The sequence below is a fragment of the Populus alba genome, chromosome 3 (genome assembly GCF_005239225.2).
Source record: "Populus alba chromosome 3, ASM523922v2, whole genome shotgun sequence".
Taxonomy (NCBI): Eukaryota; Viridiplantae; Streptophyta; class Magnoliopsida; order Malpighiales; family Salicaceae; genus Populus; species Populus alba.
In genome coordinates this window covers 6,756,748-6,783,098 of record NC_133286.1, presented here as the reverse complement: position 1 = coordinate 6,783,098, position 26,351 = coordinate 6,756,748, and the positions used below count along the sequence as shown (strand labels likewise).

Below are 26,351 nucleotides of genomic sequence, written 5' to 3'. Positions count from 1 at the left end.
AAATCAGTAAATGGTAGACAGAATAGAAATAAGCTTCTCTCGGTTACAAGGGAGGATGGAGAAGTCGCTGAAGGACACGAGGCAGTCAAATCAGAAGTAATTGCATACTTCCAGCGTGTATTGGGAGTGAAACAGATGCCTAGGGTCCTGAACGAGGAAGTGATGCAATCGGCAATTATTTACAAAGTGTCAGCAACTCAACAGCATGTACTAGCACAAGATGTCACAAGAGAGGAGATTAAGCATGCTATGTTTAGTTTAAAAAACAACAAAGCTCCTGGTCCAGATGGCTTCAATGCAGGTTTCTTCAAAAGAATGTGGCACATAGTGGGGGAAGATGTAATCAACGCTGTTAGCTCCTTCTTCCAGACTCGTAGAATGCTTAAAGAAATGAATGCTACATCCATTTCCCTTATCCCTAAAGTTGCTAATCCTACGAGGTTGACAGATTTTCGTCCTATATCTTGCTGCAATACAGTATACAAATGCATCGCGAAGATTCTAGCTGGGAGAATGAAAGTTGTTTTACCATCCTTAGTAGGTCCGTATCAAACAGCTTTTATCTCTGGACGGAGAATCAGCGACAATATTATTTTGTCTCAGGAACTAATGAAAGGCTATCACACAACTACGGGTCCTGCTCGTTGTGCTATGAAAGTAGACCTGATGAAGGCTTATGACTCTGTTCGGTGGGATTTCGTTGATGCTACGTTGATAAAAATGGGATTCCCTAGAACAGTCATTGATTGGATCATGGTTTGTGTTACATCATGTCAATTCTCAATCAACGTCAACGGTGAACTTGCGGGTTACTTCCAAGGGGGGAGAGGGCTGAGACAAGGTGATCCATTATCTCCATATTTGTTTGTCCTATGCATGGAAATCCTGTCAGGGCTGTTCTGCAATATGAGTGCCAACCAAAACTTCAAGTTCCACTGGAGATGCAAGAAGGACAGAATTTCTCATCTTTGCTTTGCCGACGACTTGATGATATTCAGCAAAGGGGATGTACATTCAATCCGTATGATCAAAAATGTACTCATAGAGTTTCAGGTTCTATCAGGTCTATATCCAAATCCAAACAAAAGTGACATCTTCTTGAGCGGTTCGTTAGGAGCTGAGAGGGAACAAATTATCAGTATTCTTGGGTTTAGAGAGGGGGAGCTTCCTATGAAATATTTGGGAGTGCCTCTTATCTCGTCCAGACTAAAGGCTGTTACTTGTAAGGGCCTCGTGGATCGAATTACCGCCAAAGTTCGACATTGGACCTGTAGAACACTCTCTTTCGCAGGGCGAGTACAACTGATTAACTCAGTCTTATTCTCCATCCAGGTCTATTGGGCATCTCTATTCCTATTACCTGGGGAAGTAGTGAAAAATGTTGAGCAAATTATGAGATCCTTTCTTTGGTCAGGTTCAGATATGAGCACTACCAGGGCTAAAGTGGCTTGGGATCAGGTATGTCTTCCAAAAAAGGAGGGGGGCTAGGCATAAAAAGGATAGCAGAATGGAACAAGATTGCCTTGTTGAAACATATTTGGAACTTGTGCAATGACTCAGATGGCTCAATCTGGTCTACTTGGATCAGATCCAATCTCTTGCGAGGTAGGAATTTCTGGACAATCAAGGCGCCAGGAAGCTGCTCTTGGGCTTGGGGAAAGATTCTAAAGCTCAGATCCTTAGCATGGCCGAAGATGAAGCACGTCATCGGAGATGGAATGACAACCTTTCTATGGTTTGACAATTGGCATCCTCACAGCCCGCTCGCTGATACCTACGGTGAACGTTTCATCTATGATTCAGGTATGGAACACAACGCGAGAGTGAACGTGCTGATTAATAACTTAGAATGGAGAATTCCTATCACTCATGCTATTGGCTGGCACCCCATTTTAGAAGCTATTCCTTCCACCTCTACTCCTAAGGGGCAAAAGGATGAGATTGTTTGGTTGGATTCGCCAAATCAGAGTTTCTCAGTCAAAGTAGCTTGGGAACAACTAAGAATTCATCATCAAATGGTTGATTGGCATGACATCGTGTGGTTCAAGAATGCTGTCCCAAGACATGCATTTCTTCTTTGGGTGGCTATCCAACGGAAACTCTCAACGCAGGATAGACTTCATCGGTTTGGTATTCATGGTCCCAATAGGTGCTCACTCTGTCTCTGCAATAATGAAGATCACAACCACTTGTTCTTCGAATGCTCCTTTGCGAAAGCATTATGGTGGAATGTTTGTGATAGATGCGACATTCCAAGAATGACAAAGAGCTTGGATGAATGGATTCGATTGGCCACTGTCTCTTGGCATGGAAAAAGTTTCGTCAACTTTTCTCGTAAACTGGGTTTCGCAGCTACAGTGTATTGTATCTGGCAAGAACGGAATGCAAGGATCTTTGCAGATGTGTCTAAAGCTTCGAATTTGGTTTTTGATCAAATCGAATGTATCATTCGCGATAAGCTTGTTTTGATAAGGAATGTTCAACAAACAGATGAAAACATAAGGATCCAAAGACTTTGGAGGGTCAATAACATGGACTCTTAATTTGATGTTTAGCTGGTTGTTTTTGTACCCCTAGCATATCTAGTTGGTCCAAGTTTTTGTTTTGTTGTGGCTAGCCTGTAGCCATTTGTTGGTTTTCGTTTCTGTCCTCATTGTAAATCTTGGGTATGCCCATTATATTCTTTGTATCATTTTCTTTTAATACATAAGTCAGCTTACCAAAAAAAAAGACTTATCGAAGATTAACTGGCTTCGTGGCGTCATTCTACTCATTCCAATAGTGTTGGTGCCTTGGGGCAGGTTTCCATTGTGTCGCACTCATATCAGACCTATTTCGGCTTTCCGGGATCAGATCTCAATCTTGATTGTGGGTTGCGTGACCACGTGATCACGAGGTTCGCATCAGATTTAAAGGCATCATGTGACGTTTCGAAACAGATCCTAACTTTTGACAATTTTCACAAGTCTTGCAGAATGCATGTGAGTCTTTGAACATGGTGGGCCAGTAAAATCTACTTTGTAAGATTTTTGTAGTTGTCTTTCTTGATGAAAAATGACCCCTACATGCCTCAGAATGATAAAATTTAATGACACTACTTACCTCATTGTCAAGAATGCATCTTCAAAATATTTGATCAGGACAATATTTGAATAAATAAGGGTCATCCCAATAAAAGATTTTCACTTCGTTCAAGAACTTTCTTTTGTCTTGGGTACTCCAATGAGCTGGCAATTGTCCTGAAACAAGAAAATTAACAATATTAGCAAACCTAGGCGTTGTAGAGACAAAAAATAAAGATTCATCAGGATAGTAGTCATCGATTGATGTGATGTCAGATCTTGAATCGGTTGTCAATCTTGACAAATGATCTGTGACAACATTTTCGGTGCCTTTCTTGTCTTTGATTGTGATATCAAATTCTTGAAGTAACAAAATCCACCGCACCAATCTAGCCTTAGAATCTTTCTTAGAGAGAAGATATTTCAAAGCTGCATGATAACTAAAAACGACAACAGGTGAGCCAACAAGATAAGATCTGAACTTGTCACATGCAAATACTACTGCAAGTAATTCTTTTTCAGTGGTGGTGTAATTCATTTGAGCATGTCTTAAGAATGATTTAAACATTTTTAACAGATTTTGGTGTTGGTAAGTTGGCAATTAACTCGATTTTAGATTTGTCGACCTCAATTCCTTTCGATGAAACAATGTGACGAAGTACAATGCCATTTGTTACCATAAAGTGACATTTTTTCCAGTTCAGTACACGATTCTTCTCTTCACACCTGTTCAAAACCTTTTCCAAGTTAGTTAAACAATCATCAAATGAATCACCAAAAACAAAAAAATCATCCATAAAAATCTCAAGGAAACGTTCAACCATATCACTAAATATGCTAAGCATGCATCTTTGAAACGTGGCTGGTGCATTACATAATCCAAAAGGCATTCTTTGATATGCAAAAGTACCAAATGGACATGTGAAAGTAGTCTTCTCTTGATCTTCCAATGCAATTTCAATTTGGTTGTAACCTAAATAGTCATCTAGGAAACAATAAAATTCATGACCTGTAACTCTTTCTAGGATTTCTCTTGGCATGGAAAAAGTTTCGTCAACTTTTCTCGTAAACTGGGTTTCGCAGCTACAGTGTATTGTATCTGGCAAGAACGGAATGCAAGGATCTTTGCAGATGTGTCTAAAGCTTCGAATTTGGTTTTTGATCAAATCGAATGTATCATTCGCGATAAGCTTGTTTTGATAAGGAATGTTCAACAAACAGATGAAAACATAAGGATCCAAAGACTTTGGAGGGTCAATAACATGGACTCTTAATTTGATGTTTAGCTGGTTGTTTTTGTACCCCTAGCATATCTAGTTGGTCCAAGTTTTTGTTTTGTTGTGGCTAGCCTGTAGCCATTTGTTGGTTTTCGTTTCTGTCCTCATTGTAAATCTTGGGTATGCCCATTATATTCTTTGTATCATTTTCTTTTAATACATAAGTCAGCTTACCAAAAAAAAGACTTATCGAAGATTAACTGGCTTCGTGGCGTCATTCTACTCATTCCAATAGTGTTGGTGCCTTGGGGCAGGTTTCCATTGTGTCGCACTCATATCAGACCTATTTCGGCTTTCCGGGATCAGATCTCAATCTTGATTGTGGGTTGCGTGACCACGTGATCACGAGGTTCGCATCAGATTTAAAGGCATCATGTGACGTTTCGAAACAGATCCTAACTTTTGACAATTTTCACAAGTCTTGCAGAATGCATGTGAGTCTTTGAACATGGTGGGCCAGTAAAATCTACTTTGTAAGATTTTTGTAGTTGTCTTTCTTGATGAAAAATGACCCCTACATGCCTCAGAATGATAAAATTTAATGACACTACTTACCTCATTGTCAAGAATGCATCTTCAAAATATTTGATCAGGACAATATTTGAATAAATAAGGGTCATCCCAATAAAAGATTTTCACTTCGTTCAAGAACTTTCTTTTGTCTTGGGTACTCCAATGAGCTGGCAATTGTCCTGAAACAAGAAAAATTAACAATATTAGCAACCTAGGCGTTGTAGAGACAAAAAATAAAGATTCATCAGGATAGTAGTCATCGATTGATGTGATGTCAGATCTTGAATCGGTTGTCAATCTTGACAAATGATCTGTGACAACATTTTCGGTGCCTTTCTTGTCTTTGATTGTGATATCAAATTCTTGAAGTAACAAAATCCACCGCACCAATCTAGCCTTAGAATCTTTCTTAGAGAGAAGATATTTCAAAGCTGCATGATAACTAAAAACGACAACAGGTGAGCCAACAAGATAAGATCTGAACTTGTCACATGCAAATACTACTGCAAGTAATTCTTTTTCAGTGGTGGTGTAATTCATTTGAGCATGTCTTAAGAATGATTTAAACATTTTTAACAGATTTTGGTGTTGGTAAGTTGGCAATTAACTCGATTTTAGATTTGTCGACCTCAATTCCTTTCGATGAAACAATGTGACGAAGTACAATGCCATTTGTTACCATAAAGTGACATTTTTTTCCAGTTCAGTACACGATTCTTCTCTTCACACCTGTTCAAAACCTTTTCCAAGTTAGTTAAACAATCATCAAATGAATCACCAAAAACAAAAAAATCATCCATAAAAATCTCAAGGAAACGTTCAACCATATCACTAAATATGCTAAGCATGCATCTTTGAAACGTGGCTGGTGCATTACATAATCCAAAAGGCAATTCTTTGATATGCAAAGTACCAATGGACATGTGAAAGTAGTCTTCTCTTGATCTTCCAATGCAATTTCAATTTGGTTGTAACCTAAATAGTCATCTAGGAAACAATAAAATTCATGACCTGTAACTCTTTCTAGGATTTCTCTTGGCATGGAAAAAGTTTCGTCAACTTTTCTCGTAAACTGGGTTTCGCAGCTACAGTGTATTGTATCTGGCAAGAACGGAATGCAAGGATCTTTGCAGATGTGTCTAAAGCTTCGAATTTGGTTTTTGATCAAATCGAATGTATCATTCGCGATAAGCTTGTTTTGATAAGGAATGTTCAACAAACAGATGAAAACATAAGGATCCAAAGACTTTGGAGGGTCAATAACATGGACTCTTAATTTGATGTTTAGCTGGGTGTTTTTGTACCCCTAGCATATCTAGTTGGTCCAAGTTTTTGTTTTGTTGTGGCTAGCCTGTAGCCATTTGTTGGTTTTCGTTTCTGTCCTCATTGTAAATCTTGGGTATGCCCATTATATTCTTTGTATCATTTTCTTTTAATACATAAGTCAGCTTACCAAAAAAAACTCTTTCTAGGATTTGATCCATGAAAGGTAAAGGGAAATGATCTTTTCTAGTCATTGAATTAAGTTTCCTATACTCAATGTACATGCGCCAACCAATAATAGTCCGAGTTGGAATTAACTCATTTTTCTCATTTGTTATCATAGTGACTCTAGACTTTTTGGGTACAGCTTGGGTTAGGTAGGACTTACCCATTTGCTGTAAGAAATAGGATAAATGATTCCATTATCTAGAAGCTTAATGACTTCATTTTTCACTACTTCTTTCATATTAGGATTAAGTCTTCGTTGCATTTCTATGGAGGGTTTAGCATTTTCCTCTAAATAAATCTTGTGTGTGCAAATCAAAGGACTAATTCCTTTTATGTCAGCTATGGTTCATCCTAATGCATTTTTGTGCATTTTCAGAGTTTGTAATAACTTACCTTCTTGATGTGCATTAAGTTTGGAAGAGATTATTACCAGAAAAGTTTTATTTTCTCCCGAAAATGAGTATTTGAGATTGAATGGTAATGGCTTCAAATCAGGTTTTGATGGTTGAACACTTAAAGGTATGGACTCAATTGATCGTGGTGGCAATTCTTCAATTTGTGATCTTTAATTACATGCCTTTGCTTCTTCCTGAAAATAGACCATTTGCAACTCATCAAGTTCATCAATTTCAGTTTGACTGGAAGTGGTTTGAAATTGATCATGAACTAATTTTTCAATAAATTTCACTTCTTGTAAATCATTATCATCTCTAGGTTGCTTGCAAATGTTGAAAATATTCATGTCCAATGTTGTATTTCCAAATGATAGCTTCATCAATCCATTCTTACAATTAATCAATACATTAGAAGTTGCAAGAAATGGACATCCTAAAATAACATGAATTGAATTACATGCTTCAACAGGTTGTGTATCCAAGACAACAAAATCCACAGGATGAATGAATTTATCAACTTTTACTAACTCATCCTCAACTATTCCTCTAGGTACTTTTACAGATCTATCAGCAAGTAAAAGAGTTACAGAGATTGGTTTTAACCCACCTAGATTGAGACTTTGAAAGACTGAATATGGAAGTAAATTCATACTAGCTCCAAGATTCAACCCCTTTCTTACCCTCAAGATTGACTCATCATCTTTCTCGCAAAGCTCAAGAGTGGGTTTTTCAATAACCTTACCACTGTGAAAAGTGATGACTGATTTGACTTGATCCATGTGTTGGCTTCCAGAACTACTTGCATTTGCATTGTATTGCCCATTTGGATTTTGATGTGGTTGAGATGGAAACTTACCTTTCTCTTGAAAACTGAGAGTAGATGTGAATTTTGCAATAGCATCTTTAAAATTTGTCATGCTTTAAGAAAGTTGAGTGATGATTGTTTCTTGCTTTTCAATGAATGCATGCAATGTTTCCTCAAGATTTCTTCTAGGAGGTGGAGCATAAAAAGGTGTATATCCATGAGAATTTTGTAAATTATGGTGTGCTTGAAACGGTGGCTGTGAAGTTTGTGCATTATTATTATCACTCTTCCAACTGAAATTTGGGTGATTTCTCAAACCAGGGTTGTATGTTTGCGAGTATGGGTTATGATTGGGCCTTTGGAAATTGTTTAAATCATGGGCTTGTTCATGGAGGCATTCTTTGAAAGAAGGAAAAGTTGGATAGTCATTGTGATGCGAACCTCGTGATCACGTGGTCACGCAACCCACAATCAAGATTAAGATCTGATCCCGGAAAGCCGAAATAGGTCTGATATGAGTGCGACACAATGGAAACCTGCCCCAAGGCACCAACACTATTGGAATGAGTAGAATGACGCCACGAAGCCAGTTAATCTTTGATAAGTCAGATTCAGTTTGTTCAAGAACTGAAGAATGCAAGAATCACTCTCACACGTTAAAACTGAAAAATTCAGAATAATATTCATCAAAGCTCCTGAAATTTTGGCCTCCATGAGTTTAAATAGTTCTTGAAAAGTTAACCCTAATGGACCCTTTATGTGGACTTATATGAGGTCCACTCAAAACTGGCCCAAAACCCTAAAATGAAAAGCCCATAACCAAAAAATGAAAAGCCCATAACTTAATCCAAACAAGCCTTGGATCCTAGCTTAAAACAAAGTATGAATTAAGCCCAAACAAGCCTTGGGCTGTAGCTAACAAAATAAAATAAAGCCCTTATCTCATGGCCCAAATAAGGTTGTATTGGACCCCTCTTCCACATGGATAAGATGTACTAGGATCTCCTCTTGATACTCCAATGGACCTTCCAATTCTGACTTGGTGGAAACCTTCAAAACCAATGCATTCAATGCGTCTTTCAATGTCTTTGTCTTAGACCAAGTCATTGGTCCATTTGGAACATGTAATGGGTCCTTGCTGGTGTTTCTGGGCTGGTCCGCATCATCCCCTCTCTCCTCGAAAGGATTCGACCTCGAATCAAAATCTGTGTAAAACAAAGTAAGATCAGCAACATTAAAGGTAGCACTAACACTATACTCACCTGGAAGGTCGAATTTGTATGCGTTGTCATTGATTCTCTCTAAAACCTGAAAAGGACCATCACCACGAGGTTGTAATTTTGATTTCCTTTGGTTAGGAAATCGTTCCTTACGCATGTGCACCCATACCCAATCACCGGGTTGGAAAACAACCAGTTTACGTCTCTTATTTGCTTTAGAAGCGTAAAGTCTGTTCTTTTTCTCTATTTGTAGTCGAACTCCCTCATGGAGTTCTCTCACCATCTTTGCCTTCTTTTCACCATCTAAACTTACCCTTTCTTCAAAAGGTAAAGGAATTAAGTCCATAGGAGTTAGTGGATTAAAACCATAAACAATTTCAAAAGGAGAAAAAGTAGTAGTTGAATGCACAGTTCTATTATAAGCAAACTCAACAAAAGGCAAACATTCTTCCCAACTTTTCAAATTCTTTTGAATTACAGCACGTAAAAGTTGGGATAATGTTCTATTCACTACCTCAGTTTGTCCATATGTTTAAGGATGGCATGTTGTTGAAAATAAGAGTTTAGTTTCCAACTTTCCCCATAAGGTCTTTCAAAAGTAACTAAGGAACTTAACATCACGATCTGACACTATACTCTTAGGAATGCCATGCAAACGTACAATCTCTCTAAAGAACAAGTCTGCGATATGAGATGCATCATCTGTTTTATGGCATGCAATGAAATGCGCCATTTTAGAAAACCTATCTACCATAACAAAGATAGAGTCTCTACCTTTCTTTGACCTAGGTAAACCTAAAACAAAGTCCATAGAGATATCTACCCAAGGTTCAGTAGGCACAGGTAGTGGTGTATATAGTCCATGCGGTTGTACTCTAGATTTTGCCTTTCTACAAGCAATGCACTGTTCACAAATTCGTTGCACATCTCTTTTCATCTTTGGCCAATAGAAATGCTCATGCAATACATCCAAGGTTTTCGCAACCCCAAAGTGACCCATTAAACCACCCCCATGTGCTTCACGAACAAACAATTCACGCAACGAACTAGCAGGAACACACAATTTATTCTCTTTGAACAAATAACCATCCATCAAATAAAACTTACCAAAAGCTGAATGTCCACATGCATTATAAATCTCAGCAAAGTCAGAATCATTATCATACAATTCCTTCACATATTCAAAACCTAACAATCTAGTATTCATGGTGTGTAAAAGAACATACCTGCGCGAGAGTGCATCAGCTACGATGTTCTCTTTCCCTTGCTTATACTTGATTACGTAAGGAAAAGTTTCAATGAATTCAACCCATTTTGCATGCCTCTTATTCAACTTACCTTGTCCTTTCAGATGTTTCAAGGACTCATGATCCGAATGGATTACGAACTCTTTTGGCCACAAGTAATGCTGCCATGTCTCAAGTGCTCTTACCAAAGCATAGAGTTCTTTGTCGTAAGTGGGATAGTTCAAGGTTGCTCCACTTAACTTCTCGCTGAAATACGCAATAGGTCTCTGATCCTGCATCAAAACAGCACTTATTCCTATTCCAGACGCATCACATTCTATTTCAAAATGCTTTTTGTAAAGTCAGGTAAAGCCAAACAGGTGCAGAACATAATTTGTCTTTCTCCTCATCCATCTCGATACCTGTGCAGTTACAACATAGCAAGAAACACAATTTTTCTCCATGCAAAAGGCACACTTTTTAAGATTAGCATACAATTTCTCATTACGCAACACACTAAGTACATTACGCAAATGATCAAGATGCTCAGTTAAGTTCTTGCTATATATCAAAATGTCATCAAAATACACAACCACAAACTTACCTATGAATGCACGCAACACATGATTCATTAAACGCATAAACGTACTAGGTGCATTTGTAAGTCCAAACGGCATTACTAACCATTCATACAAACCATGCTTAGTCTTAAATGCTATTTTCCATTCATCACCTTCTTTCATCCTAATTTGATGGTACCCACTTTTCAAGTCAATTTTAGAGAAAATACAGGATCCATGTAACTCATCTAACATGTCATCAAGCCTAGGGATGGGATGTCTATACTTTACCGTTATGTTGTTGATGGCTCAGCAATCAACACACATCCTCCATGTTCCATCCTTCTTTGGCACAAGTAGCACGGGTACAGCACACGGGCTCATACTCTCACGAATGTAGCCCTTTTCCATCAGCTCATCAACTTGCCTTTGAAGCTCCTTCGTCTCCTCGGGATTGCTTCTATAAGCTGGTCGGTTAGGAATTGAAGCTCCGGGTACGAAATCAATCTGATGCTCTATCCCCCTCAATGGTGGTAATCCGCTAGGAGTATCGTCGGGGAACACATCATCAAATCCCTGCAACAAAGAAATAGCAACACTAGGCACAATATGATCAAGATCATTAGTATTAAAGTAAGCCTTTTTGTACACAAGTAAGATCATTGGCTTGTTAGTGAAAAATGCAGATCTGACCTCACCCTCTCTAGCATAAAAATTGGGTTGTTTCTTTAGTTTTTCCACACAATTCTCATCACACTTGCTGACTTTCTTCACTCCTCTTGTCTTACCTCCACTCTCGGCCAGATTTGGGTGTTTTTGAGTTGTGGTCGAATGGTTTGATTTGTTTGGAGTGTTGGCCGAATATTTGCTTATGTTTGGATGGGTGGCCGAATGGGTTGTAGTGGTTTGGGTTCTAGCCGAATCTGATGGTTTCTCTCCCTTTTTCCTCACCTTGATTTTCTCTCCCCATCGCCTCATGCTCACTTTTTAGCTTTATTTGATCATCATACACCTGTTTGGGTGTAAGAGGTACAAGAGTGATGGTTTTACCATCTTTTACAATGGTATACCTATTTTTAACCCCATCATGAATTGCCTTACTATCATATTGCCATGGTCTCCCCAACAAGATGTGACTTGCTTGCATTGGTACCACGTCGCACAGAACTTCATCAACATATTTCCCAATCGAAAATGGAACCACAACCTGTTTAGTCACTTTCACTTCACCACTATCATTCAGCCATTGCAATCTATATGGTTTAGCATGCTTAGCAGTATACAAATTCAGTTTACTAACAAGGGTGGCACTGCAAACATTAACACAGCTTCCACTATCTATAATTAAACCGCACACCTTTCTTTGTACGTAACAACGCGTATGGAAGATGTTCTCCCTTTGTTCATTAGTATCATCTTCTTTGACCTGAACCTGAAGTGTTCGCCTTATAACCAAGGACTCCTCAACCGGTAATGCTAACTCATCCCCATCACTATCCTCCAATGGTGGCATGCCTTCACAATCAGAACTGTCACTTTCAGATTCCACATCACCATTATCTCTAATCATCATGATTATCTTGTTTGGACACTCTGAAGCATAATGTCCATGTCCCTGACACTTGAAACATTTAACATCACGAGTACGTTTAAGTTGAGTTTCAGATTTACCTTTGGCATCAGTAGGGACATCAACTTTAGCCTTTGGTGGTTCAGTTCTAGAAGGACCAAAGGATCTTGGGCGGACAGTGCCCTCTCTCTTTAGATTCGGCTTCCAAGATGATGACGAACCCGAATTAAACGCTGGCCGAGCATGCCCCCTCCTAAGTTGTCTCTCAACCTTCGTCGCCATGTGAACTATGTCCTCTAGCTCCACATAGTGCTGTAGCTCAACCACATTAGTAATGTCCCGATTCAACCCATTAAGAAATCTAGCCATGGTGGCTTCTCTATCCTCAACAACATTAGCCCGAATCATTGCTATCTCCATCTCTTTGTGATATTCATCTACTGTCTTATAACCTTTATTCAGACCTTGGAGCTTCAGATATAAGTCTCTATAATAGTGGTTCGGCACAAATCGTCTCCTCATTAAGACTTTCATCTCCCCCCAAGTCTGAACGGGTCGCTCGCCATTCCTCCTCCTACTGATCACAATCTGATCCCACCAAATCAACGCATACTCCGTAAACTCAATTATCACCAATTTCACCTTTTTCTGTTCAGAATAGCTATGGCAATCAAAAATCCAATCTACCTTTTTCTCCCACTCCAAATAAGCCTCGGGATCGTTTTTACCTTGAAAGGTAGGAATTTTCAGTTTAATGGTGTCCAAGTCCCCATCCATATCTTCATAAGTGCTCATGCCACGGAAATTCACATTCCTCCTAGCCCTGTTCGGTCCAGACCTGATTCCTTGGCCAGCTGATGCAAAATCATAGTCATCTTCTCCCGCATCTGCGTTTTCATCAACAAACTCTTCAAAATCAGATCTAACATTCCGTGCAGCCATACGGACCGTATTTCCCCGTCGATCAACCCCACTATTCTGTTGCTTTATCGAATTCACCTCATCTTTCAGATCCTTGTACGTCCTAGACAACAACTCAAGTTGCTGGCCTATGGATCGCAATTGGAAAGCTACGTCAACGTTTTGTGTCGCTGATTCGTTGTTTTCAGACATTCTTTGAATCTGCAAAATTTGGTCAGTAGCACAAATATATCCTCACACCTCTCGTGTATCACACAAACAAAAATGAAGGCTTTTCACTCTATTAAGGTCTCTATGCCTTTTACCTCACAACTTGCTTTCTTTTGGTTCTTTAGGAACTGAAATCAACAAATCAAAGTCAATAGCCTTCGCAGCGCACTCTAAATATAATTTTCAGACTCAAGAATCAATAAATATACTGAAAACAAAGCAAAACAAAACTAGGATTATGATTTTGCGAGTAGCAATGCAAATTCGTACGAATTGTGGACGAAACGAAGACACGAAATAAAACAGAAGCGAATGTTAAGAAAACAATTACTTGACTCCTAGATAATCCAAATATAGCAGAAAAAAAAAATATTTGGACAAAACTAAACAGCAAAGATCATGTTTTGAAACTCGAGGCAAATCTAACCTATTACGCAATTTTATGTAACAGAATTGAAACCCAGACCAAACGATCTCCAAATGACCTCAAATTCAATATTTAGTATTGCAATACTATGAAAACACCAAAAATCAATTTATAGGTCGTTCTATAATGTCTAGGTACCCAAACCCCTTGTATGATCAGTTTGCGGCAGAATTGAACCTCCAATTAAAACCTCCAGAAACCGATATCAAAATAATCCCAAATTTAATATGTGATGTAATCGCATACCCAATACTCAGAATATGAAGTTTCAATAGATTCCAAGGTGTTTTACCTAGGGTTCACTAAGAGTAGTGTTTTGCGGCAGAATTGAAACTCGAATTAAAACCTCAAGCAAATAATATCAGAATAAGCCCAAATTTGATATATCATGCTATCCCACCCCCAATAGACTGAATATGAAGTTTAAATTGATTCCGAGGTGGTTTGCTTATGGTTCACCAAGATTTGTGTTTCTGCAGCAAAAATTGAATGATCCTTCAAATTTCAACTAATCACTCTTTTCTCTATTTCTTTCTGATTTTTTTTTCTTTTTAACAAACTGATATGATTAGAGGCAGTAACAAGATGAAATAAGCCCAAGGCTTGTTTGGATTAAGTTATGGGCTTTTTATTTTTTGGTTATGGGCTTTTCATTTTAGGGTTTTGGGCCAGTTTTGAGTGGACCTCATATAAGTCCACATAAAGGGTCCATTAGGGTTAACTTTTCAAGAACTATTTAAACTCATGGAGGCCAAAATTTCGGGAGCTTTGATGAATATTATTCTGAATTTTTCAGTTTTAACGTGTGAGAGTGATTCTTGCATTTTTCAGTTCTTGAACGAACTGAATCTGACTTATCGAAGATTAACTGGCTTCATGGCGTCATTCTACTCATTCCAATAGTGTTGGTGCCTTGGGGCAGGTTTCCATTGTGTCGCACTCATATCAAACCTATTTCGGCTTTCCGGGATCAGATCTCAATCTTGATTGTGGGTTGCGTGACCACGTGATCACGAGGTTCGCATCAGTTGGTATCAGAGCTAGGCTCCGAAACAAGGTCATATCATTCTGTTATTTTCGTTTTTTTTAGTGTCCCTTAAGTTTTTTAGTGTTTGCATCCATCTTCTTGTTCTTCGTGTCTGTGTCATCTAAGCAAAAAAAAAAAAAATGAAAAGCCCATAACTTAATCCAAACAAGCCTTGGATCCTAGCTTAAAACAAAGTATGAATTAAGCCCAAACAAGCCTTGGGCTGTAGCTAACAAAATAAAATAAAGCCCTTATCTCATGGCCCAAATAAGGTTATATTGGACCCCTCTTCCACATGGATAAGATGTACTAGGATCTCCTCTTGATACTCCAATGGACCTTCCAATTATGACTTGGTGGAAACCTTCAAAACCAATGCATTCAATGCGTCTTTCAATGTCTTTGTCTTGGACCGAGTCGTTGGTCCATTTGGAACATGTAATGGGTCCTTGCTGGTGTTTCTGGGCTGGTCCACATCACATTGGTTGCATGTTCATTTGTTTCACAGATTTGACACATAATGTCTTGAACAGATTTTAAATGACCACTCTTTTTCAATTCTAGTGCCTTGACTTTTCTAGCTAATGATGCAAACTTGGCTTGGAGGTCATGATCTTCCCTAAGGTTATATAAAACCTTGATAAAATGCACTTTTAAGTACTAATCACACATCTTGTTAGGGAGACCATGACAATATGATAGGAAGACAATTCATGATGGGGTTAAAAATATGTACACCATTGTAAAAGATGGTAAAACCATCATTCTTGTACCTCTTCCACCCAAATTGGTGTATGATGATCAAATAAAGCCAAAAAATGAGCATGGGGCTATGGGGAGAGAAAATCAAGGTGAGGAAGAAGGGGAGAGAAGACCAACAAATTCGGCTAGAACCCAAAACACCACTACAACCCATTTGGCCACCCATCCAAACACAAAGAAATATTCGGCCAACACTCCAAACAAATTAGACCATTCGACCATTACTCAAAAACACCCAAATCTGGATGAGAGTGGAGGTAAGATAAGAGGAGTAAAGAAAGTCAGGAAGGGTGATGAGAATTGTGTGGAAAAACTAAAGAAACAATGCAATTTTTTATGCTAGAGGGTGAGGTCAAATTTATATTTTTCATTAACAAGCTAATGATTTTACTTGTGTATAAAGAGGCTTACTTCAATACTATTAATCTTGATCATATTATGCCTAGTGTTGATATTGCTTTGTTGTAGGAGTTTGATGATTTGTTCCCCGATGATATTCCTAGCGGATTACCATAATTAAGGGGGATAGAGTATCAGATTGATTTTGTATCCAGAGCTTCAATTCCTAACCGATCAGCTTATAGAATCTTGAGGAGATGAAGGAGCTTCAAAGGTAAGTTGATGAGCTGATGGAAAATGGGTACATTCGTGAGAGTATGAGCCTGTGTGTTGTACCCGTGCTACTTGTGCCGAAGAAGGATGGAACATGGAGGATATGTGTTATTTGCCAAGCCATTAACAACATAACGGTAAAGTATAGACACCCAATTCCTAGGCTTGATGACATGTTAGACATGGATCCTCTATTTTCTCTAAAATTGACTTGAAAAGTAGGTACCATCAAATTAGGATGAAAGAAGGGAATGAGCGGAAAACAACATTTAACACAAAGCATTATTTGTATGAATGGTTAGTAATGCTCTTTGGACTTATAAATGCACCTTGAACGTTTATATGTTTAACGAATAATGTGTTGCGTGCATTTAGAGGTAAGTTTGTGGTTGTGTATTTTGATGCATTCTAATCTATAACAAGAACTTAACTAAGCATCTTGACCATTTGTGTAATGTACTTAATGTATTGTATGGTGAGAAATTATGTGCTAATCTTAAAAAGCATGGAGAGAATTGTGTTTCCTGGCTATGTTCTAACTATACAGGGTATCGAGAAGGATGAGGAGAAGGTTAAGGCCATTTAGGATTGGCCTCCACCTAAAGATTTCTTTTATGCTTATTTCTTATGATTGTTTATTTTAATTACTAGAGCGGACTCTAAGTTATTATTGTGAACAATCTATTGCTAAGTTTGCTATCAAAACCAAAGTTGTAGTATATAAACTTGTGAAGCAACTAAGATTAATAATTGTGGGGGATCCAGATTAGTAATCTTAGGAAGAGCATTCGATTGATCAAATCAAACATGGACTGCGGACAGTTATGTTGTCTAGATTAATCAACTCATCTAGTTCTTAAGGCTGTCATTAAATTAAATTACTAGTACGGATACTATGGTTGTTTGATGGCTAGAAGTAGTTATACAATGAATCTGTTAACTAATCAACATAAGAAAAGATAGATATTTAAAGCATAAATTGACGTTTCGTTTCTATGATCAGTTTTGATTTCTGTAGGTGGATGTTTACTTGCGACCAAGGTTTGTTCTCTTGATATTTTTTTGATTTTATTTAATTTTACTTGATCGTTTTTTGTTCTTTTACTTTAGCCAACATAACATGCAACCCTCCCCCCAAATTGTATATCAACTAGCATATAAATCTAACTTGAACCTTCCTCATGGGATCGACCTCTTGCTTGCTATATACTATTTTATGTGTTGTGTTTTAAGCTAGGGTAATTAATTTTTGTGACCGCGACATCGCAACAAATTTATGAGTCGTTGCCAAGGAAGTAATTTTAGTTGATTCTTATGTTGTGATTGTTATTTTTTTGTTAAAAAAAACAGAAAACAGTGTTGCAGTACTGTACAATATGATACCTATACTGTTTAAAACCAATTTTTTGGTGGAATTAGGTCTCGACCTTTGTTTCCTAAAGAGAAATGACATTCTGAACAAGATTAGTGGCATTTGGCCACTAGCCCCACCCTATCGAGGACAAATTCCACTGTTTTTCTATGGTTTTTAGGCATTTTTTATGTTCTAGCTTAGGATTTTCATTCAATTTACATTGTTTTCAATCTCTTGTGTGGCCGATTTCTTTTGAGTTTTCTTGACTATTTATGCCTGTAACCTGTTCTACTAACCAGAGTCATGTGCAAGTATATCTCGAAATCAAAACCACTTTACGTAGGTTATGAAAGGAAGCTTGCGTCAACACTATGGTTGTTGTACGACAACAGACACTCAAGGAGCATGTTGTTCCCAATGTGGAAAAGCAACCATTGTGCATAAACATTGACAATAATGTCAATTTCAAGCTCAAGTCTGGTTTTATACTCATCTCAAGGAGTTCCATATGGTTTGTGTTGGCATGAAACCAAATGTAGTTTACGAAGAATAGGTTAAGTTGAAAGCTTTTCCTTTCTATTTCTTAAAAAAGGCAACAAAGATGTGAGTTTTCTCTATTCTCCTAGGTTCCATTGGAACGTGGAATGGCATGAAGAAGATTTTTCTTGAAAAGTATTTGCCAGCCTCTCAAGTTGCCAACTTAAGGAAAGAAATATATAGGATTCAACAATCTTATAGAGAGACACTCTCTGAGTATTGGGAAAGATTTGAGCAACTGTGCATTCAATGCCCTCAACATCAGATGCTCATTCAATATTTCTATGAAGGATTGATGCCTACTGACCGCAGTGTCATCAATGTGGCAAGTGGAGGGGCATTGGTAGATAAGACACTCGAGGATGGTCTAAAGTAACTATTCAAAAAGGCCATAACTTTTGATTCGATCATTTGATCACGCTCAAATTTTTAGACGAGTTTTTGGAGGCTATTTTCCTTGGACTAGATGTGAAGTTGATACTCGGTGAGGTGGAGGTTTGGTCACGCCAAAAGAGAATAATGGTTCAAAACGGCCATAACATTTTATCCGACCATTTAATTGCGCTCAAATTTTTACTGGAGTTTTTGAAGTTTGTTTTCCTTGGAGTAGATCTAGAATCGCTACTCGGTGAGGAGGGGGTCTGGTTGCGCCAGACCAGAATAAAAAAGGGCCATAACTGATGCGAACCTCGTGATCACGTGGTCACGCAACCCACAATCAAGATTAAGATCTGATCCCGGAAAAGCCGAAATAGGTCTGATATGAATGCGACACAATGGAAACCTGCCCCAAGGCACCAACACTATTGGAATGAGTAGAATGACGCTACGAAACCAGTTAATCTTCGATAAGTCAGATTCAGTTCGTTCAAGAACTGAAGAATGCAAGAATCACTCTCACACGTTAAAACTGAAAAATTCAAAATAATAATCATCAAAGCTGCCGAAATTTTGGCCTACATGAGTTTAAATAGTTCTTGAAAAGTTAACCCTAATGGACCCTTTATGTGGACTTATATGAGGTCCACTCAAAACTGGCCCAAAACCCTAAAATAAAAAGCCCATAACTTAATCCAAACAAGCCTTGGATCCTAGCTTAAAACAAAGTATGAATTAAGCCCAATCAAGCCTTGGGCTGTAGCTAACAAAATAAAATAAAGCCCTTATCTCATGGACCAAATAAGGTTGTATTGGACCCCTCTTGCACATGGATAAGATGTACTAGGATCTCCTCTTGATAAGATGTACAGGTGTTTTCAGAGGCTATTTTCTTGGCTTAGATGTGGAATCACGACATGGTGAGGACGATCTTAAATTTTTATAGGAGTTTCTGGATGCCATTTTTGTTGGAGTAAATGTGGAGTCGTTACTCGGTAAGGCAGAGGTCTAGTCGCGCCAGACCCGACCAGAGTACCGGTTCGACAAGGCCATAACTTTTATTTTGACCTTTGGATCGCCCTTAAATTTTTCCAAGAGTTTCTGAACGCCACTTTCATTTTAGTAGATGTGCAATCGCTACTCCTTCACACAGAGGTCTGGTCGCGCCAGACGACACTAGAGTACCTTTCAAAAGGGCCATAACTTTTGATTCGACTGCTAGATTGCCCTTAAATTTTTATGAAAGTTTCCGGATGCCGTTTGCCTTGGATTAGATGTGGAATCGCTACTCGGTGACGCGGATGGCTGGTCATACCGGACTAGACCAAACTAGAGTACCGGTTCGACAGGGCCATAACTTTTGATCCGATCATTGGATCGACCTCAAATGTTTACGATAGTTTCTAGACAATGTTTGCCTTTGAGTAGATGTGGAATCACTACTCGGTGAGGTGGAGGTCTGGTCCCGGCAGACCACACCAGAATACAGGTTCGCTAGAGCAATAACTTTTGCTCCAAACCAGACCAACGTACTGGTTCGGTCGGGCCATAAATTTTTATCCGACCATTGGATCGCCCTCAATTGTTTACGAGAGTTTCGGGACATTGTTTGCCTTGGAGTAGATGTGAAATCGCTACTTGGTGATGCGGAGGTCTGGTCGCGTAAGACCAGACCAAAATATCGGTTCCACAAGGCCATAACTTTTGATTCGACCGTTGAATCGCCCTCAAATTTTTACAAGAGTTGAATCCTTAATCAGTGATGCGGAGGTCAGGTCGCGCCAGACCAGACCAGAGTACCAGTTTGAGAGGTCATAACTTTTGATCCGACAGCTGGATGGCCCTCAAATTTTTACATGAGTTTTCGGACACCATTTGACCTAGAGTAGATGTGGAATCGCTATTCGGTGCCGCGGAAGTCTGGTTGTGCGAGACTAGACCAACATATCGGTTCGATAGGGCCAAAACTTTTGATCCGACCGTTGGATTGCCCTTAAATTTTTACAAGAGTTTCCAGATGCCATTTGACTTGGAGTAGATGTGGAATCGCTATGAGGTGACGTGGAAGTCTGGTCGTTCCAAAGTAGACCAGCATACCGGTTCGAGAGGGCCATAACTTTTTATCCGACCATTGAATCGCCCTCAAATGTTTACGAGATTTTCCAGACATTGTTTGCCTTATAGTAGACGTGGAATCGCTACTCGGTGATACGGAGGTCTGGTCGCGCCAGACCAGACCAACGTACAGGCTCGATAGTGCCATAACTTTTGATCCGACCATAGGATCGTCCACAGGGCCACAACTTTTGATGCGACCGTTGGATCGCCCTAAACTTTTTTTGAGAGTTTCCGGACGCCGTTTGACTTGGAGTACATATGGAATCGCACTCGATGAGTCGGAGGTCTGGTCACACCAGTCAAGACCAGAGTTTCGATTCGACAGGGCCATAACTTTTGATCCAATCGTTGGGTCACCATCAAATGTTTATGAGAGTTTCCGGGCGCCATTTGACTTGGAGTAGAAGTGGAATCGCTACTAGGTGACGCAGAGGTCTGGTTGCTCCAAACTAGACTAGTGTACTGGTTCAAGAGGGTCATAACTTTTTATCCGACCATTGAATCGTCCTCAAATGTTTACGAGAGTTTTCGGGCATTGTTTGCCTTGGAGTAGATGTGGAATCGCTACTCGGTGATGCAGAGGTCTAGTCGCGTTAGAACATACTAGAATACCGGTTCCACAGGGCCATAACTTTTGATCCGATTGTTGGATCGCCCTAAAATGTTTACGAGAGTCCAGACGCCATTTGACTTGGAGTAGATTTGGAATCGCTACTCAGTGACACGGAGGTCTGGTTGCGCCAGACCAGACTAGAGCAAAGGTTCGACATGGCCATAACATTTGATTCGATTGTTGGATCGCCTTGAACTTTTTTCGAGAGTTTCCAGATACCGTTTGCCTTGGAGTAAATGTGGAATCCCTAATCAGTGACGCGGAGGTCTGGTCGCGCCATACCAGACCAGACCAGACCAAAGTACCGGTTTGAGAGGCTATAACTTTTGATCCGACTGTTGGATCGCCCTCAAATTTTTACGAGAGTTTTTGGACGCCGTTTGACTTAGAGTAGATGTGGAATCGCTACTCGGTGATGCGGAGGTCTAGTCGCGTTAGAACATACTAGAATACCGGTTCCACAAGGCCATAACTTTTGATCCGACCGTTGCATTGCCCTAAAATGTTTACAAGAGTCCAGACACCATTTGACTTGGAGTAGATTTGGAATCGCTACTCAGTGACACAGAGGTCTGGTTGCGCCAGACCAGACCAGAGTAAAGGTTCGACATGGCCTTAACATTTGATCCGACTGTTGGATTGCCTTGAAATTTTTACGAGAGTTTCCAAACACCATTTTCCTTGGAGTACATGTGGAATTGCTAATCAGTGATGCGGAGGTCTGGCGCCATACCAGACCAGAGTACCAGTTTGAGAGGCCATAACTTTTGATCTGACTGTTAGATCGCCCTCAAATTTTTATGAGAGTTTTTGGATGCCGTTTGACTTAGAGTAGATGTGGAATCGCTACTTGGTGACACAGAAGTCTAGTCGCGCGAGACTAGACCAGAATACCGGTTCGACAGGGCCATAACTTTTGATCCGACCGTTGGATTGCCCTTAAATTTTTACAAGAGTTTTTGCACAACTTTGCCTTGGATTAGATGTGGAATCGCTACTAGGTGATGTGGAGGTCTGGTTGCTCCAAACCAGACCAGTGTACCGGTTCGAGAGAGCCATAACTTTTTATCCGACCATTGGATTGCCCTCAAATGTTTACGAGAGTTTCCAGACATTGTTTTCCTTAGAGTAGATATGGAATCGCTACTCGGTGATACGGAGGTCTGGTCACACCAGACCAACGTACAGGCTCGATAGTGCCAGAGCTTTTGATCCGATCATTGGATCGTCTACAGGCCATAACTTTTGATTCGACCGTTGGATCGCCCTAAAATTTTTATGAGTTTCTGGATGCCGTTTGACTTGGAGTACATGTGGAATCGCTACTCGGTGAGGCAGAGGTCTGGTTGCGCCAGAGAAGACCAAAGTTTTGATTCGACAAGGCCATAACTTTTGATGCGATCGTTGGGTCGCCCTCATATGTTTATGAGAGTCCAGACACCATTTGACTTGGAGTAGATTTGGAATCGCTACTTAGTGACACGGAGGTTTGGTTACGCTAGACCAAACTAGAGAAAAGGTTCGACATGGCCATAACATTTGATCCGACTGTTGGATCTCCTTGAAATTTTTATGAGAGTTTCCAAACATTGTTTGCCTTGGAGTAAATGTGGAATCGCTAATCAGTGACGCGGAGGTCTGGTCGTGCCATACTAGACCAGAGTACCAGTTTGAGAGTCCATAACTTTTGTTCCGACTGTTGGATCGCCCTTAAATTTTTACAAGAGTTTTCGGATGTCGTTTGACTTAGTGTAGATGTGGAATCGCTACTTGGTGACGCAGAAGTTTGGTCGTGCGAGATTAGACCAGAATACTGGTTCGACAGGACCATAACTTTTGATCCAACCGTTGGATTGCCCTCAAATTTTTAAAAGAGTTTTTGCACAACTTTGCCTTGGATTAGATGTGGAATCGCTACTAGTGACGCGAAGGTCTGGTTGCTCCAAACCAGACCAGCGTACCGGTTCGAGAGGGCCATAACTTTTTACCGACCATTGGATTGCCCTCAAATGTTTAAGAGAGTTTCCAGACATTGTTTTCCTTGGAGTAGATGTGGAATCGCTACTAGGTGATACGGAGGTCTGGTCGCACTAGACCAGACCAAACCGACGTACAGGCTCGATAGTGCCATAACTTTTGATCCGACCATTGGATCGTCCACAAGGCCATAACTTTTGATTCGACCGTTGGATCGCCCTAAAATTTAGATCAGTTTCCGGATGCCGTTTGACTTGGAGTACATGTGGAATCGCTACTCGGTGAGGCAGAGGTCTGGTCGCGCTAGAGAAGACCAGAGTTTCGATTCGACAAGGCCATAACTTTTGATTTGATCGTTGGGTCGCCCTCATATGTTTATGAGAGTTTCCGGACGCCATTTGACTTGGAGTAGATATGGAATCGCTACTAGGTGACGATGAGGTCTAGTCGCGCCAGACTAGATTAGCGTACATGTTCAATAGGGCCATAACTTTTGATCTGACTGTTAGATCGCCCTCAAATGTTTATGAGGGTTTCCGGACACCATTTGCCTTGGAGTAGATGTGGAAGCGCTACTCGGTGATATGGAGGTCTGGTTGCGTCAGACCAGACTATAGTACCGGTTCGACAGGGCCATAACATTTTATCCGACCATTGGATGGCCTTGAAATTTTTACCTAAGTTTCCGGCTGCCGTTTGCCTTGGAGTAGATGTGGAATCGTTACTCGGTGATACGGAGGTCTGGTCGGGCCACACTAGACCGGAGTACCAATTTAGTAGGGCCGTAACTTTTTATCCGACCGTTGGATCGCCCTCAAATGTTTACGAGAGTTTTCGGACGCCGCTTGCCTTGGAGCAGATGTAGAATCGCTACTCAGTGATGCAGAGGTCTGGTCGCTCCAGACGAGACTAGAGTACCCATTTTACAAGGCCATAACATTTTATTTGATTGTTGGATCGCCCTGTAATTTTTACCAGAGTTTCCAGCCGCCGTTTACCTTGAAGTAGATGTGGAATCGCTACTCGATGACGCGAAGGTCTGGTTGGGCCAGATTAGAGTACCGTTTCAACAGGGCCATAACTTTTATTCTGACCGTTGGATCACCCTTAAATTTTTACAAGATTTTTCGAATGCCTTTTTCCTTTGAGTAGATGTGGAATCGCTATAATGTGATGCAGAGGTCTCGTCGCACTTGTCCAGACCAGAGTTCTGCTTGACAGGGCTATAAATTTTTATTCGACATTGGATGGCCCTTAAATTCTTATGAGTGTTTATAGACGTTGTTTGCCTTGGAGTAGATATGGAATCGCTACTCGATAATGTAGAGGTCTTGTCACGCCAGACCAGACCAGAGTACCGGTTCGACAAGGCCATCACTTTTGATCCGACTATTGGATCGCCAACAAATGTTTATGAGAGTTTTCGGACGCCGCTTGCCTTGGAGTAAATGTGGAATCGCTACTCAATGACGCGGAGGTCTTGTCGCGCCAAACTAGACCAGAGTACGGGTTTGATAGGGCCATAACTTTTGATCTGACCGTTGGATTGCCCTCAAATTTTTATGACAGTTTCCGGACGTAATTTGCCTTGGAGTAGATGTGGAATTGCTACTCGATGACATGGTGGTTTGGTTAAGCCGGACAAGAGTACGGTTTTGACAGGGCTATAACTTTTATTCTGACCGTTGGATAGCCCTTAAATTTTTACCTTTGAGTAGATGTGGAATTGCTACTTCGTGACGCTGAGGTGTGGTCGCACTTGACCATACCAAAGTTACGCTCGACAAGGTCATAAATTTTTATGCGATGTTGGATCGCCTTTAAATTTGTACGAGAGTTTACGGACGCGTTTAAATTTTTCTGGACGCGTTACTCATTAACGCGAAGGTGTGGTCGCGCCAGACCAGACCAGCGTATAGCTTCGATAGTGCCATAAATTTTGATCCAAGCGTTGGATCGCCCTCAAATGTTTACGAGAGTTTCCAGACGCCATTTGACTTGGAGTAGAGGTGGAATCGTTACACGGGGACGCAAAGGTCTGGTCGTGCCAAACCAACCTAGCTTACAACTTCACTTTGGAATAGATGTGGAATCCTTAATCGGTGACACAGAGGTCTGGTCGCGCTAGACGAGACCAGCATACCACTTCGACATGCCATAACTTTGGATCCGACTGTAGGATCGCCCTCAAATCTTTACGAGAGTTTACAGACGCTGTTTGCCTTGGAGTAGATGTGGAATCGCTTCTTGGTGACACAGAGTTTACTAGAATTTCCGGACACCATTTTCCTTCGAGTGGACGTGGAATCGCTACTCGGTGAAGCGGAGGTTTGGTCGTGCGAGACAATGCTAGATTACTGGTTCGACAGGGTCTTAACTTTTATCCGACAGTTTGATTGCCCTCAAATTTTTACGAGTTTCCAGACACCATTTGCCTTGTAGTAGATGTGGAATCACTAGTCGCGCCAGACCAGACCAGAGTACCAGTTCAACATGGCCATACCTTTTTATTTTACTATTGTATCGCTGTGAAATTTTTACCAGAGTTTCTCGACACCATTTTCCTTGGAGTAGAAGTGGAATCGCTACTTGGTCAAGCGAAGGTCTGGTCACGCCAGACCACACCAGATTACCTAGGCGACTGAGCCATAACTCTTGATCTGACCGTTGGATCGGTCTCAAATCATTATGAGAGTTTCTGGACATTGTTTGCCTTGGCTTAGATGTGGAATCACTACTTGATTACACGGAGGTCTGGTCTCGTTAGACTAGACCAGAGTACCGGTTCGACAGAGCCTTAACTATTGATTCGACCATTGGATCGCCCTTAAATTTTTAGGAGAGTTTCCATACGCCGTTTGCCTTGAAGTTGATGCGGAAAGCCTACTCGGTGAAGTCTGGTTGTTCCAGACCACACCAGAGTTCCGATTCAACAAGGCCATAACTTTTTGTCCGACCGTTAGATCACTGTGAAATCTTTAAGAGAGTTTTTGGACTACGTTTGCCTTAGAGTAGATGTGGAATCGCTACTCGGTGATGCAGAGGTCTGGTCACGCCCAACCAAACCAGAGTACCAGTTCGATTTGGCCATAACTTTTCATCAGACCATTAGATTGGCCTCAAATTTTTACCAGAATTTTCGGACGCCATTTGTTTTGGAGTAGATGTGGAATCGCTACTCGGTGACGTGGAGCTCTGGTCGCGCCAGACCAGACCACTGTATCGCTTCGAGAGGCCATAACTTTTGATTCGATCGTTGGATTGTCCTCAAATCATTACAAGAGTTTTTGGACATT

The 26,351-nt window shown here is 40.4% G+C and overlaps 1 non-coding gene and 1 pseudogene across 1 annotated transcript; both read right to left on the bottom strand.

Annotated features, from left to right (window-relative positions):
* LOC140955436 (uncharacterized) overlaps positions 1 to 20,796 on the bottom strand; it is a 40,475-nt pseudogene extending 19,679 nt beyond the window's left edge.
* On the bottom strand, positions 18,130 to 18,236 carry LOC118031078 (small nucleolar RNA R71). The gene has a single exon (XR_004684451.1). It is a non-coding gene; the product is annotated as a small nucleolar RNA R71 (small nucleolar RNA).
* Positions 20,797 to 26,351: the final 5,555 nt, after the last annotated feature.